Raw genomic sequence first — 14,098 nt, 5'->3', positions numbered from 1 at the left:
GAAATGCTTAGCTGTTCTGTTAAAGACCAATTTAAAGGTTTGAATTACACACACACGGTTAAGTACACATTTAATTATTTTATGTGAAATTGTTGGCAAAAAAGATTAAATATAATGTTGGAAAGCGAACAGAAGCTCATTAGTATATTTATAGGTAGGGAAGGGGATACTGTATACTGTTCCTATGAAAGGGTCCAGCCTGGTTTCTGATGCTGTCGGACCTAATTTTGGTAGTCCCTCTAGGAAAGCCTGCCATTTTGTGATTGAATCGGAACAGCAGTGCCTGAAGTTTTCCAGTCTGCTGGGAGATTTGAATCGCCCTGGTAACCTGGGCTCACGCATGCAAACGGAGGCAGCACCGGCTGGCCATGTTCTCTCCACGCCTCCTCAGCAGTAGCAGTCTTAGGAGCACATCCCACCGTCGCTCGGCAACCATTTCTGTGGCAACCGGTCTCTGTTCAGCTGTGCCCAGCATCGTAGGGATTGCCACGGGGAGGCTTTTGCACATGCCACAGAGCCGGCAGACTGCCCTTTGCAGAATGAGTGCAGTTTTCTCTGTGGTACTTGTCAGTCCTGTGTGGCCTGCAGATGGTAAACCCATGAATCTGGCGCCGTGCACACACGCTCTGAGTTCAACACTGACAGCATCCATGCTAGCGTGCACACTCGCTCTGAGTTCAACACTGTTAGCATCCGTGCTAGCGTGCACACTCGCTCCAAGTTCAACATTGTTAGCATCCGTGCTAGCGTGCACACTCGCTCCAAGTTCAACATTGTTAGCATCCGTGCTAGCGTGCACACTCGCTCCAAGTTCAACATTGTTAGCATCCGTGCTAGCGTGCACACACATGGCTTTCTTTGTTATGGTGCAAATTATTTGGTCATCAACTATAGAAGTCTTCCTTTTTACCAGGCCCTTGAAATTGAAAATAAAATGGTGGTAATTTGTTGTGCACAATAAAACAAGCTTTTTACTGCATTTTCAACACATTGAAAGATGCAGTTATTGAATAACAGTGCGAGACTAAGAGATAATCCACCGTCTACTCCCTAGTACAAATACAGATTTTGATCCTGCTACAGTGCAGTCTGTAAGTATTTGGACATTGGTGCAGTTTTGCTGTTTTGGCTCTGCATGTCAGAATTACAGCCCTTTTTATCCACGGTGTCCCCATCTGTACTGCTCATTTTTGCAGTGCTCCCTGGGTAAGGGCTAGGAGAGAATGACGCATGGATAATTTCCCACCACCCCATGCTCTTGTTTGTTGCTTTCTGAATACAGTGACATCATTAGATTTTCTCCGCATGTCCTCGTTATCTTCTGCTGTTGCGAAATGTTTTATGATCGTGACAGCGCCGAGCACTTGGTGCAAGACGGTAGAAAATGCGGCTTCCATTATAAAAGAAAATTCTTTGAAAGTTGCCAAAAATCCGTTGTTATTTGCAGTTTCTTTTCAAAAGGAGTGAAAATAACTTTGGAAGCGAGCTGCATACAGAGCGATTGAAAGTGGGGGTGAGCTGAAAAGTATTTTCCCGCGGTTAAACTTTCTTGTGTTGTCGTTCGCGCGCCCAACGGAGTTTAGAAGCGGGGCGAGCGAGCGGAGGAAGAGGAGATCTGAGACTCTTCCTCGTTACCCGACGCATATCAGAATGTGTGTAGATATCAGGCGGTGTCATGAGAAATCCCGCGGAGAAGAAGGATACCGCGTGAAAACAGCCAGGCGCGCGTTCCCCAGGGGCCTGCTGTACGAACACGGCGCTTTCTCCTGGAGCTGTCTGCCTGCAGGCACAGCTAACTGCCGACGGTGCTTCATCTCGGTAAGCTGTGTGGTAAACATGATCCGTCCCCAGCGTAGACCGCCCGGCCGACCGATTTCACTGAGAGTCTGAGCCGCCTCACGATTGCCATCTCTGTTCTTTCTGTAGCTGATGCACAAAATTTGGTTCTGGTTGCTAGAAAAGCCCCTTTGTTTCCTGCCCGTGGCTGTGTGAATTCAGTCTGGGCCTGCCTGTCGTGGTTTGTACGGGAGTGCGTGTTTATCTTGTTGCTGTGCTGTAGGTCACAGTAATAATTTACTTCTCTGACATATTCCTGACTAGCTCCTTCTCCGACTCCATGTTATTTGAGACACTTGTCCTCTGTGTGTGTGTGTGTGTGTGTGTGTGTGTGTGTGTGCGCGCATTTGTGTGTGCATGAGAGACACCTATCTTGTGTGTGTGTGTGTGTGTGATGCCTGTCTTCTGTGTGTGTGTGTGTGTGTGTGTGTGTGTGTGATGCCTGTCTTCTGTGTGTGTGTGTGTGTGTGTGTGTGTGATGCCTGTCTTCTGTGTGTGTGTGTGTGCATGTGAGTGCCTGAGTGCGGTTTACAGCAGCCTTTGCAGTTTACAGCAGTCTCTGGTTTACAGCGGTCTTTGCAGTTTACAGCAGTCTTTGCAGTTTACAGCAGTCTTTGCAGTTTACAGCAGTCTGTGGTTTACAGCAGTCTTTGCAGTTTACAGCAGTCTTTGCAGTTTACAGCAGTCTTTGCGGTTTACAGCAGTCTGTGGTTTAAGCAGTCTTTGCGGTTTACAGCAGTCTTTGCGGTTTACAGCAGTCTGTGGTTTACAGCGGTCTTTTTGGTTTTCCGCAGTATTTTCAGTTTATAGGAGCCCTTGTTGTTTACGGCAGTTTTTGCGGCTTACAGAGGTCTTTGCAGTTCCTGTTCCTGGATTTCACATTTTTTCACATTTATTCTTTTTTTGGGTTTTGGAGGTTTTTGTGTGAAACCTTCGGCTGGTTGGGTCTGTGTGAAGTGTAGGGTGGAGAGTTGAGGAAAACAGAGACTGTTGTGGAAATTTTATCTGCAAAAGTTCAGTTAAAAGAGGCTTTTGGGCTCTCTGATGGAGACTTCTGACGTCACGCAGTGGCCATGTCCATAAACTGAAATGAACTGAAGATGTGTCTAAACTTTTCTCTTCTGTCTTTCCCGATGTAGGCTGCTGCAGACCAGTGTTTAGCGATTGCTCGTTAGGTTGGGTGGGATTTTCCCTTCATTCTCTGTGTTTCATATCTCTGATGACGGAGCTCGTCTCCGAAACGTGTCAGTCTCCCTTCTATCTCCAGAGAAGGGTGCTGTCCTTAAGTTAATTTATTTAACAGCTTTGTGTTCTATATCCGTTGGTCCTCTCAGGTGCAGATGTACTCTTCCTGACTCCTTCTTGTTCGTGCTGTGCTGTTTTTTTTTTTAGTTATTGACTCTTATTCTGACTCTCACACCTCTGAGCGAGAGACTTCCCCTTCCTAACTTTCTCTGACACTCCTCTAATTGGCTGCCGTCAGTTTTAGGCTGGTTCTGAGTGGCTTTGTCCCGGTTTCACAAGTCACCAGTCAATGCGAGCTGGCCACCTCAGCAGTCCAATGATGAGCGATGTCATCACAGTATGACTTCCAGAAATCTCTTGCTAGCCTGAGTCCCAGGTCCTTTAGCAGGCTCGATGTTGAAGGACTTATCCCGTACATAGTCACAGGTTCTGTATGGGTGTCCCAGGATGTGCAGTTCGAGGACCGCCTAGCCAGACTAATTTGCCTTGTTTTTGAATCGACGGCATGGCAACCCAGATAATGAAATGGATAATGAACTGGTTCTGAGCGACGTGGAGGAGGAGAGATCACCTGCGTCCCTCCTTAGAGACCGACAGTACAACAGCTGCGCGCAAACACGGCACATCGCATAAAACTGACAGGGCCGTGTCCCTAACAACACCACCATGCAGCAGGCAGACACCAGAAAGCAGTAGTCCTGTCTCCTCATGGGCTCCATGAAGCACCAATCAGAAGCTCTTATTCTTGCTGGGCTCATCCTGGTTTAGTAAGAGAAATAAAATGCTTTGCCAGCAGATGAGGCTCCATTTTGAAACGGTTAAACATTGATGTACCCGATACAGCAGACTAAGGCAGTGCCTTGTCATCAACAGCACAAAACCCTTAACAGATACAGCAAAGGCAGGATTCACTGTATTGCCGGGCTGGCAGACACAGCTAGCCCTGAACCTCGTCTCTCTAAAACATGTATAGTGTGTTTTTACTGAGATTGCAGTTCTGACTCCCAGCTGTCAAGTCAAGAGACAGCCGGAGACGGATCCGGCTGCTCGGTCCACCCTGTCCGGGAGTAGTTTTCTCCCCTCCGGAAAACCCCGGGGGTATTTGTGAGGGATGAGTGCTTCCGGAAGGGCCTGAGTGCTCACAGGTTTCTCCCTGGGCAGAATTATGGGACTCTCGTGACGCTGTCACGGCAGCTGACAATTTGCACCCTCCTCCAGAGTGCCAGTTTCACAGAAATGCAATTACTGGAATATGGCTTCTCATTAAAATCGATGGCTGAACATAGAAAGCAGCCAATTGGATATGTTAAATGGGATCGAGCTGCAGTCTTTGTAACAATGCAGTCGTAGGCCGTATCTCTTGTAAAATTGAGCTGATACAATAGCAGACCCTTTGGCTCTTACCTCTGTGTCCTTTGGGGACTTATTTTTGTTAAGACAGCATATTTCCCTCGAAGAATTTCTTTGCTATTTGCAGCTCCCCTGCTCCCATGCCTATTAAGACCTTGTATATTTAGTCTTGATGTTTTTAAAGTTGGCACAGGGGATGTTCTTCCTGTTGCAGGATTAGTGAGATGTGAGATGTGAGTACGGGATTTGATTGAGGGTTACTTCCCCTTAACAGACCGGAGACCGGTTGCCTTTATTGTCAACAGACCAGTCTTGAGTGATGTCATCAGTGCATGATCTTCAGAAATCTCGGCTGGCGGTTCGATGCGCTCGGCAGTGTTGCTGAAACGCATCACCAGTCCCTGGCCTGGGGTTCTGTGCGAGTTGCCCTGGAAAATGCAGGAATATTGAGGGCGGGCTGGCTGCTTGTGTACCCTGTGCAGATAATGAAATGATTCTCAGGGAGATGGAGAAATAGATCACCTGCGTCTCTCCTTGGAGACCGTAACTACGGCAGCCGTACGCAAGCGAGCACACAGCGTCAACTGAAACAGGCGGAACTGTGTCCTCAAAAACACCACCGTGTGGCAGACAGACAGCAGAGAGGTATAGCCCTGTCTCCTCATAGGTTCTTGTTCTGGCTGGACTCATCCTGCTTAATTGAGAAACATGTATTGATTTAAAATGTACCAGGTGATCATTCATCAGCAGCTTAGTTTTTTTGGCCACAGTACATTCACCAAAAGAATGGCTTTGCCATTACATCACTTCTTTTGTTGTGCAGTGCAGTCCTTTTTTTGACTGCACTTTTGGTTGTTTTTTTTGGTTTCTTTTCGCAGTGAAGTATCTCTTCACCTTAGACTCGAAACCTTGTTAAATGTAACGTTTCATATTTTGTTTAATTGTCATTTGATTAAAATTTGATTAATTTCTCCAGAGTAACCTTCTCACCATGGAGTGTTAGCTGGTCCTGCAGAGTTCCCCTGGGAGTCGTGCCTGAAGGCTTCGGTGCGGGCTGGGGGCTCAGGGGCGGCGTTTTAGCTGCAGACCCCGACGCGGGAGCGGGAGCGTGCTCACAGAGTGACCGGCGTGGGGCCGGAGACGGCCTCTATTTAAGCATGCGCCGCTGCAGCCCCGCTGGAGAGCAGCAGAGCTGGAGGCGCCGACGTTATGAAAGTCATTACGCTCCTTCCCCTTTGGTGCCTCTGCGCAGTTTGCCTGGCCGGGCGGCGCTTTCGGCAGGTCGCCCGTGCCCTTAGCCGTCCGCGTGTGAGTCGGGGGGACAGCGGGGCGCGTTCTCGCGGCACTGAAGGGCTGGGGCTTCCTCAGAGGGACGGAACAACAGAGTTACGGGCGATTATGAGGCGGGAGATATTTATACGCTGTGTAGTTTTGCTTTGGCTGCTGCTGTTTGTTTGCAGCAGAGCCTCTGTCTCTGCACCAGGCAAGCCCTCATTTGGCGAGACCGAACGGCTGCAGTGTGTTTGAAGAACTGGGTGGAGAGTGTCAGCTCCTTTCATTCTCATCTGTTTGTACCATCTATAGAACAGTGTAGAGATGAAGGCACCCATGTTCCTTACAGTGTGGAGATGAAGGCAGCCTTGTTCCTTACAGTCTGTAGAACAGTGTGGAGATGGAGGCAGCCATGTTCCTCAGTCTCAAAAACAGCGTGGAGATGAACACATGGACCATCCTCACAGATGCTGCCGCGTGCTCCAGTGGCACTCCAGTCTAATGAGTTTGTTTAATTAGCGCATGGCTGGTGAAGTGGAAGGTACGGAGAGCTGACGGAGAGGAAGAGGCGCCCCCAGCACCTCACTCCTCCAGGTTTGCGCTCCAGTCGTTGCCGTGGTACCTGTGCAGGACTGAATCCCGCGCGCGCCATCGGCTGACCTGGAACGGCGCGCTTGTGCGAAACGTTGGCGGCGCTTGCGGCACACGTGTCATTCGTCCGTCGGGTGAACGTGTGAAACGGCTCCGGGTGCAGATCGTGGGGGTCGTTAGCGGGCCCGCGCAGCTGTGTACACACCGATCAGAGCTCGCTGACCGAGCCCGCGGTCATCCGCCATGACTGCCAGGAAACATGTTTACGCGTCTCTCTCGCTGGTCACAGGTGGCTGAGATGACCTCCGCATGGCTTTGAGTGCATCGCTGTGCAAGCTACAGAGGCTGATCGTCGCAGTGATGCGCGGTCCGTCTTTGTCACTTGAGGTTGCAGTGTGTGAATAATGCCCACAAAACAAAAGCATATTGTCTGCACTGTAAAAAAAAATCTGCTGTGGGTGCGTATGCGAAGCTACGTAACGGCAAAGCGATGTTCTTTACGCTCCAAACTGCGCATCCGCGAAACGCCTCGTCCTTCGTGACTGCGCGCGACGAAGGGAAAGCGGCGAGGCGCGGATATATCTCCTCCCCGAGGGCGCCGTTTCCGTCTCGCCGCGGTCGCAGAACGCGTAGCGCGGGGCCGCGTTTGTTCCGCGCGACCGCGCTTCTAATTTACTGCGCGCCCGGCGTTAAACGCACGCCGCTGGCCGCGTTCTGCTGTCACTGCGCGGGGCGGTGAGAGGCGGACGGGTTCAGATTTAGCGCCGAGCGAGCGGCTCTGATTAATGGCCTTCCGCAGTTTCGCCTCCTCGATGCCCCTCTCGGGTAAAAAGGGGGTTTCTAACGCGGGTCCCGTGGAGTAAATCCTCGGCGTGGAGTTCCGTGGCGGTATAACTGTCCGTCCGGCTACGCATCGCTCTCGCAGACGTGCTGAAGCCTTTCCCAGCCCTGCCAGTGCTGCTGTGTTCTCCCCGTATGTGGAAAGGCCACCTGTTTGAGGAGCCTGTGGACTAGAGCTGAAGAGATGCTATCGCTGCTTACTGGGGTTAATGCTGAGTATATCACTGTGTAACTGTATATCTCACAGACACGGACACACACGTACATGAGCAGGCACACACAGGCACAGACACACACTCTGTCAGTAGGTCTACCCTATTCGCTCTCTCACACTGGGCAGTTTCCATACGCATGCACTCGCTACCCCGTGTGAGTGCACCCTGGGCATTTTAAAGTGTGTCATGGTCATGCGCAGGGCATTTTAAAGTGTCATGTACATGTGAATGGCTGCTTTCAGTGTGTCGTGTGTATGCACACAGGTTTTTTGCAGTGTATGTTATTGTTTCTAATCTGTGCGGTGAGAGAGCAGCTTAGGGAATGGGCCGAGCCTCAGGAGTACGTTCTGCAGGAAAGCGCTGAAGTGTTGCGTGCAAGCTTCTGGCACCATGTTCCTCGCCAGGTTCAACGAGGGCTTTCAGCAAACGTGCATCTCCATCAACCAACCTGCTTTGGACAAGGGGCTCTGCCTATCACACAAATAAAACCAGTTCGTTCTTAAAGGAAGGGCTTTTAGGCCTCAAAGTGAGAAGTTTCCACGGTTACAGGGTTGAAATGAAGGCTGTGTTCTGTTTGCCGGTGCCAGTATTTAGGCTGTGGGGCGGGCTTCGTTCAGGAGCCCCTGGGGCAGCCTCCCTGATCGGGTGTTTCTGCGATTGATGGGTGAAGAGGAGCGAGTTGGAACATCGCTTTGACCCGCGCTGTGGGGGGTCACTGGCGGTTTGGTCTCGGGGGGGCGGTCGGACGGGTGATGAATGCGGTTGCGTTCGGCCCTACTGCGTGGAAGTAGGTCAGCCGCCACACTGTTTAAAAACTGAGGCCCACTAGCTGTGGGGCTGGACTCCTCCCCGGAGGCTCATGGGTAAAGTGTTACACTATCTCTCATAGTGAGGCTGGAACAGGAGTGTGCCATATGGGTAGACCCTATTTAAACAGAGGACCCAAGCACGATCTGTATGTCATCTGTCTCTTGCTGAGAAACCTTGAGGTGAGGGGGGCAGTCATAAGAATTTAGGGAACAAAAAAAAGTTAAGTTGGTTTGTTTAGGATAGTTGACTACAAGGACATTTTAGTACATTCAGTAATATACATAGGCCTATTCAGATTCGTTTCTGAAATAAATAGTATGATATAATGATAGCATGCCAATTTACAATAATATATATTGCGTACTATTATCGTTTTCTTTTTGAAAAAATCACAGAACTGACATAAAATAGCATTTCAGAAACATTTTCTTTTGTTGTTGCGGTGTGCAGTTTGTGTTGGGTAACTGGCAGTTGAAGTCCCAGGCTATGACACCTTATTCCCTTCAAAGAGTACGTCTGCAAGACACCGAGCTTTATGGCTCCATTAAAGATCCATATCTTATTTATGGAATTTGATAACAGACACATTAAAGGTACGGCCACTGCCGGAGGAACAGGTTTTTGCGAGACGGGCCTAGGAAACTATAAAAATATAGTCAACATAAATTTAAAGGACCGCATTTGCATATTTTGATTCGCGCGTAATGAAGAAATGCAGCGTGCGTTCGCTGCGGGTACCTTCGCCTTCCCCGCGTCTGGGGAATAGCCTTCAGTCCTCAAATGAAGAGAGCCTGTTTTCCTGCCGCCAGCAGCATCGAAATGGAGCGCGGCCGTGACAGATGAATTTGCATATGACCTTCCTCTCGCCCGCGCTGCCCCGGCAACCTCGCGCGCGTCAGGCTTCATAAACTATGTTTATATCAAGAGCCATTTTTATTCACGTTGTTAACTCGGAAGAGAACAGCTCGGAGCGTGCTTTTACATGCTAATGCCACGAATGTAAATTCTCGCCGCGCGGTTCACCCGCGTCTCGGCTGCATGGGAAGGGGGGCCGGCTCGAGCTTTGTTCAAACTGTAACGTTAAGCAGGTACGGAAGGCCCAATTGCTAAGCGGTAATATTCAGGCATGTATATGGGCCAAATAACTGCCAAGCTATAACATTCAAGGGTAAATAAGGGCTAAATGCCTGCCAGGCTGTAATGTTCAGTGAAAAGGGCCAGCCAGGCTAAACTTTGGGTTAAATAAATGCCTGGCAGGTTATGATATGTATACGTATATAGGGTCTTACGCCTGTCAGGCAGCAATAGCCGAAGGCACGAATGCCCACCAGGCTATAATATTCAGGGGTAAATAAGGTCTTATGTTTGCCAGGCAGTAGTAATTGAGTGCATCTTGGGTAAAAAGCCTCCCTTCTATGTGATACAGGGGTGTGTGTGTGTGTAAGGGACAGCTCAAGGCGAGTGTAATAGCGCTGCCAGTCTTATTCCCACCCTGTGCATGCTGGGACAGAGAAGGGCCACTGTGAAGGTCAGCGTGGCTCGACCTGGTTCCCCGGACGCGTTATCAGTCCGACTGCACGGCAGGCGTAGCCTTTTATCACAGCTGTCGTCCTATCGTCTTCCTCCTCAAATAAAATATTTACACCGCAGTCACGGACAGCTGCTGTTACAGATTTCAGCCTCCCATGCGTCCAGTAGAACAACGAAAACACTGAGAAATATAAAAGAGCCCAGATTTACCAGCGTTGCCTGAAGTTTGTATTCTTGGGGGAAAAAACACAGTTTTTAACTCAGTTACCTATGCAGGTATGATCCTTGTTACTCAAAGATTACAAAATACAAGATGTGCCCCTGCTTTTACATTCCATACACTCTGCAGTATACAAGGACACACACACACACACACACACACACTGGCATACTGAACCCCTCTTTCAGATTCTTTTCTGTATTGCAGTTTTTGGCCAGCCTCCAAACCCATTTCAGGGATGGATTAGAAAATCTTCTCATTTAAAACTTTGTCTGCGGTAATAAATGAGGTCTTGGTTAACTACCTCATTCCCATTATAATTTTGCTTTCTGAATGGTATATTTATCCCACGGAATAGTTGCAGAATTTGCCTTATTAGTGCCTCTTGGCAGGAGCAAAAAAAAACAACGTTAAGGAATATGTAGCGAACATATCAGAAGTCGTGTTCATTTAACACAGAAACACTTTGTCACGTTTTATAAATACTGAGGAGGTGCTATTAATAGTGAGGAGATGCTCTTAATAGTGAGGAGGTGCTATTAATAGTGAGGAGGTGCTATTAATAGTGAGGAGGTGCTATCTTGTAGATGCGCTAATTCTGCAGGAACCCTGATCTGTAATGTAAATACAGGGAGAATGCCGATTGGTGTATAATAAAAACGCATTTTAATCGACGAATGCTGATTGGTTAGTAATGGATGTATGTATGGGGAGAGCTGGTGTAAACTACGCAACACATACTCAAGAAAATGCTAAGTGATTGGAAACGTATAGGCTTACATATCGGGGAACTGCCGATCGGATGTAACAGACGTGGAAATGCTTGGGGGCGGGGGGATGTTTCTAACAGACGTGTGTTTATCCCACTTGCTAATAAAACGGGGATTGGTCTCAGCCGGTGTGTGATTATCAAAAATGGTACTGAGAGATTACGAGCCGCCGTGAACGTCAGCGCCCCGCCCCGTTCTCTAGACTCGATCCGCCCGCCGCTCGCCTCTCGGGAAAGGAATCCAAACGGGCCGGTGCGATTTAAAAGGGCGTTGGCCCCGCGGTCCGCAGACGCGCGGTGTGGAAAATGAGGCGGTACGGGGGGACTAATGCCTCCCAGTCCTTCGTGAAGCATTTCCCACACATCAGCAGCTTCCGCTCGTAAAGCCCCCTAATGCCCGCGGATGAGAGGGGGGGGAAAGAAACGCGCCAGAAACGCGCTCCAGATGGAGGCAAAGCCAGGATTCGTTTCTGTGCCTCATAGGAAATCTTTCCGCCCGTCGTGGTGATGCTTGCCCGTTTTGTATGGTCAGCCTCACCAAGCGCACGGCTACTGTGGGTGATGGAGTTAACAGGGCCTGGGTGCTCCTCCTGGATTGTGACCCAGAGGACTCATCCTCGATAGCGATCTCTCCCGCGACTAAGGACCCCGCCTGTCAGCCCTACAGGAGGAGACACGAAGGTCGAAACTTAATGAATGAATCTTTAGCCGGATATTAACAGCAGTCAGCTCCAGAGAGGAGGGCCACAGTAATTAACTTCTCTCTGTCATGAAGTTTGCAGAGGCCTGGCCTCCGTTTGGGCCTCGGCTAATTTATTCACATTTCGCCGTCGGATTGGTGGGACTCCAGCCCAGAGGAGGCTGTGGTGTCTGGACTGAGCCGCAGTAATCGTTTTCACAGAGAGGGAGAGCTAGAGAGAGAAAGACCATGAGTCTGAGAGAGAGAGCAATGGAAAGAAGCTGTTAAACTTTAAAGAAAGAGGACGAAAGACGCAGCCAAAATGGAGACCTTGTGAAATTCCCAGTCCGCTTTTAAAAACCCAGCGTTTTTCTAAACTTGTCTGACCCTTTGTGAGTCGTGTGTGACATCAGAGTGGAACACGGCTGGGCAGAAGAAGACACTCCCCTTTGCCCCCGCCCTTCACACTGCAGGGTTATGGGAATTTCAGGGAACAGGCCCTTTATCTGAGCGACAGATATTTCAAATGGTAAAAGTCAGTCTGGTCTCTTCTGTGCACTGACACTGAAAACGAGGGAAGCACTTTTATCCTGCCATCCACCGATCTCCCATTGATGGCCAGTCTACAGGTTTTTAAGCCCTGTGCAATGCACTGGGGACTGCTTTACTATCTGTCATACTTTTACAGTTCATTTGTGCGTGTTGTAGCAAAAGGGTGTAGGTGTACATGGACATATATATTATAGAATATTGTACCTGTAAGAAATGTAGTAATTCATACTTATCCATAATTATGTAGCAGTAACATCTCAAGTTGACAATTTGATTATGACAAAGAAACTTTCAGAGCTTCTGGAAGATGTTTGCAGTGATGTGTTGCTGTACCGGCATGCTGTGTTTCATGGCCTCTATTGAAAAAATGTAATGGTCCAGAACATGTTTTTGGAACAAACTAAAAGGTTGAAGCTGAATTGGCACAGTGCCGCTATGGAGGTGGTCTTTCTGGACTCAAAGCTGGTTGCGAAATTGGTGTAGGAGAAGTTTGGGAGGAGGGATGAACATTAGTCTGAGAACTGTTTGTAAACAGCTGTGTATGCACATTGGATTTGGTCTGGAAGCTGGTTTGGGTTTGGTTCTGAATCAGGTTTTGGGTTTGGTCAGGGGGCTAATTTGGGTTTGATCCTGAATCTGATTTGAGGTTTGGTTGGGGCGCTAGTTTGGGTTTGGTTCTGAATCAGATTTGGGTTTTGGTCTGGGAGATAGTTTGTGTTTGGTCCTGAAGCTGGTTTGGGATGGGCTCAGCGCTGATTTTGGGTTTAGTCTGAGACCTGATTTGTGTTTGTCTGAACTGTTATTTTTGTTTGTTGCTTCATGCCCTGGCTGAGCAAGCAGAGGATCAAAGCCAAGGTAATAACTAGCTGATACGCGAGTCTCCGTGTGTGCTGTTGTTTGTGCGGTGTGTATTAATAGCGCAGCTAATTCGGTTAGCGCTGAAAAATAAAACACAGCGGCAGCTGGTCCGTAGGAAACGGCTGCTGCAGGGAAAGACGCGGCTCGCTCATAATCATGCAGTAAGTGCACGGTGTCGATCTCGACCCAGCCCCACCGTCTCCTTCTCCGGCTTCCCTCAAATTGCACACGCTCGGTGGCGTCTGTTTGCGGTAATCATACACTCTCTCTCCTGAGCCCAGTGCGCCCTTTTGTATTCCCATAATCGGACACGGTCTCTTCTGTGTGTTTTTCCTGTAATTGCACACGCTCTGTTCCGTATACACATACAGCAAATGACGTCAGCATTCGAGGACATAACCGATCTGTCTACACCCGTTTCCTTTAGATGTAGAATGCCTGTAGATGTCAGTCGCTGGCAGTTGTATCTGTTGTAATGTACCGCAGTGTCTCACTCGTAGTTGTGAAAGATCACACAGAGAAATAAACAATCCCGACGTTGTTTATTTGTTAAGTCTGAGCTGGTGGGGGCCCACGCATCCAACAAACGGTGTTACTGCAGCTCTTGAGAGGATGCGTCCCCACAATGACATCAGACAGGCTTTAACGTGAAAGTGTGGACAAAAAGCCGCTCATTGTCTCATCCTCAGCAGCAGCACAGAGACGTTAAAGGAACAATGGATGTTGATTGGATGCCGTTACAGTGAATGGTTTCAGAGGACCTCTCATCTGCTTTGAGGAATGACTGCTTCATTGTGGCCTAAACAGTGCCTTTGTCTGGAAGGGTCTGAAATTCAACTTCCTTCACTCTTTACAGTCTGAAAGCACTTCCACAGTGGCTGAAATGCTCATTTACAATAAGTGCTTCAGCTAGGCTAATTACTCAATTAGGCATGTTTGCCCAAACTGGACTGTGAGTTTTGACGTGCTCATTTATTTTCTTAAATTTATGGCTGTGTGTAATGTAGAGCTAAAACTGGTTTGCAGTGTAGAGCTGAGGGAACTGGACTTGTGACTGGAAGTTGTGACTGTGACTTGTGAAGCTTCTTGCTGTGAGATAGGTAAACGTGTGAAATGTTGGCTATTTAAGTAGTTCTGGGTACAAGTGAAGCATAAAAGAGATATTTTATATTCAGAGAGTAACCGCTGTACATCTGGTATAGGACATTCCTGGAGTACCCTCAAGCGTGGCATGCCAGCTCTGACAGCTTGCAGAACGTCTGCACATTAGCAGTCACCCTGAATAAGGACGACTGTCGCTTGTTCAAATAAACGTAGCTCGTCGCAAAAAT

General features: G+C 48.7%; 1 protein-coding gene across 3 annotated transcripts in view; it reads left to right on the top strand.

Annotated features, from left to right (window-relative positions):
• Positions 1-14,098, top strand: part of LOC135240999 (mannosyl-oligosaccharide 1,2-alpha-mannosidase IB-like) — a 97,216-nt gene that overhangs the window by 24,732 nt on the left and 58,386 nt on the right. The window lies entirely within an intron of this gene.

Source organism: Anguilla rostrata, chromosome 15, assembly GCF_018555375.3.
Source record: "Anguilla rostrata isolate EN2019 chromosome 15, ASM1855537v3, whole genome shotgun sequence".
Classification (NCBI taxonomy): domain Eukaryota; kingdom Metazoa; phylum Chordata; class Actinopteri; order Anguilliformes; family Anguillidae; genus Anguilla; species Anguilla rostrata.
Note: the sequence above shows the minus strand (reverse complement) of the source record. Positions and strands in the feature narration are given on the sequence as shown.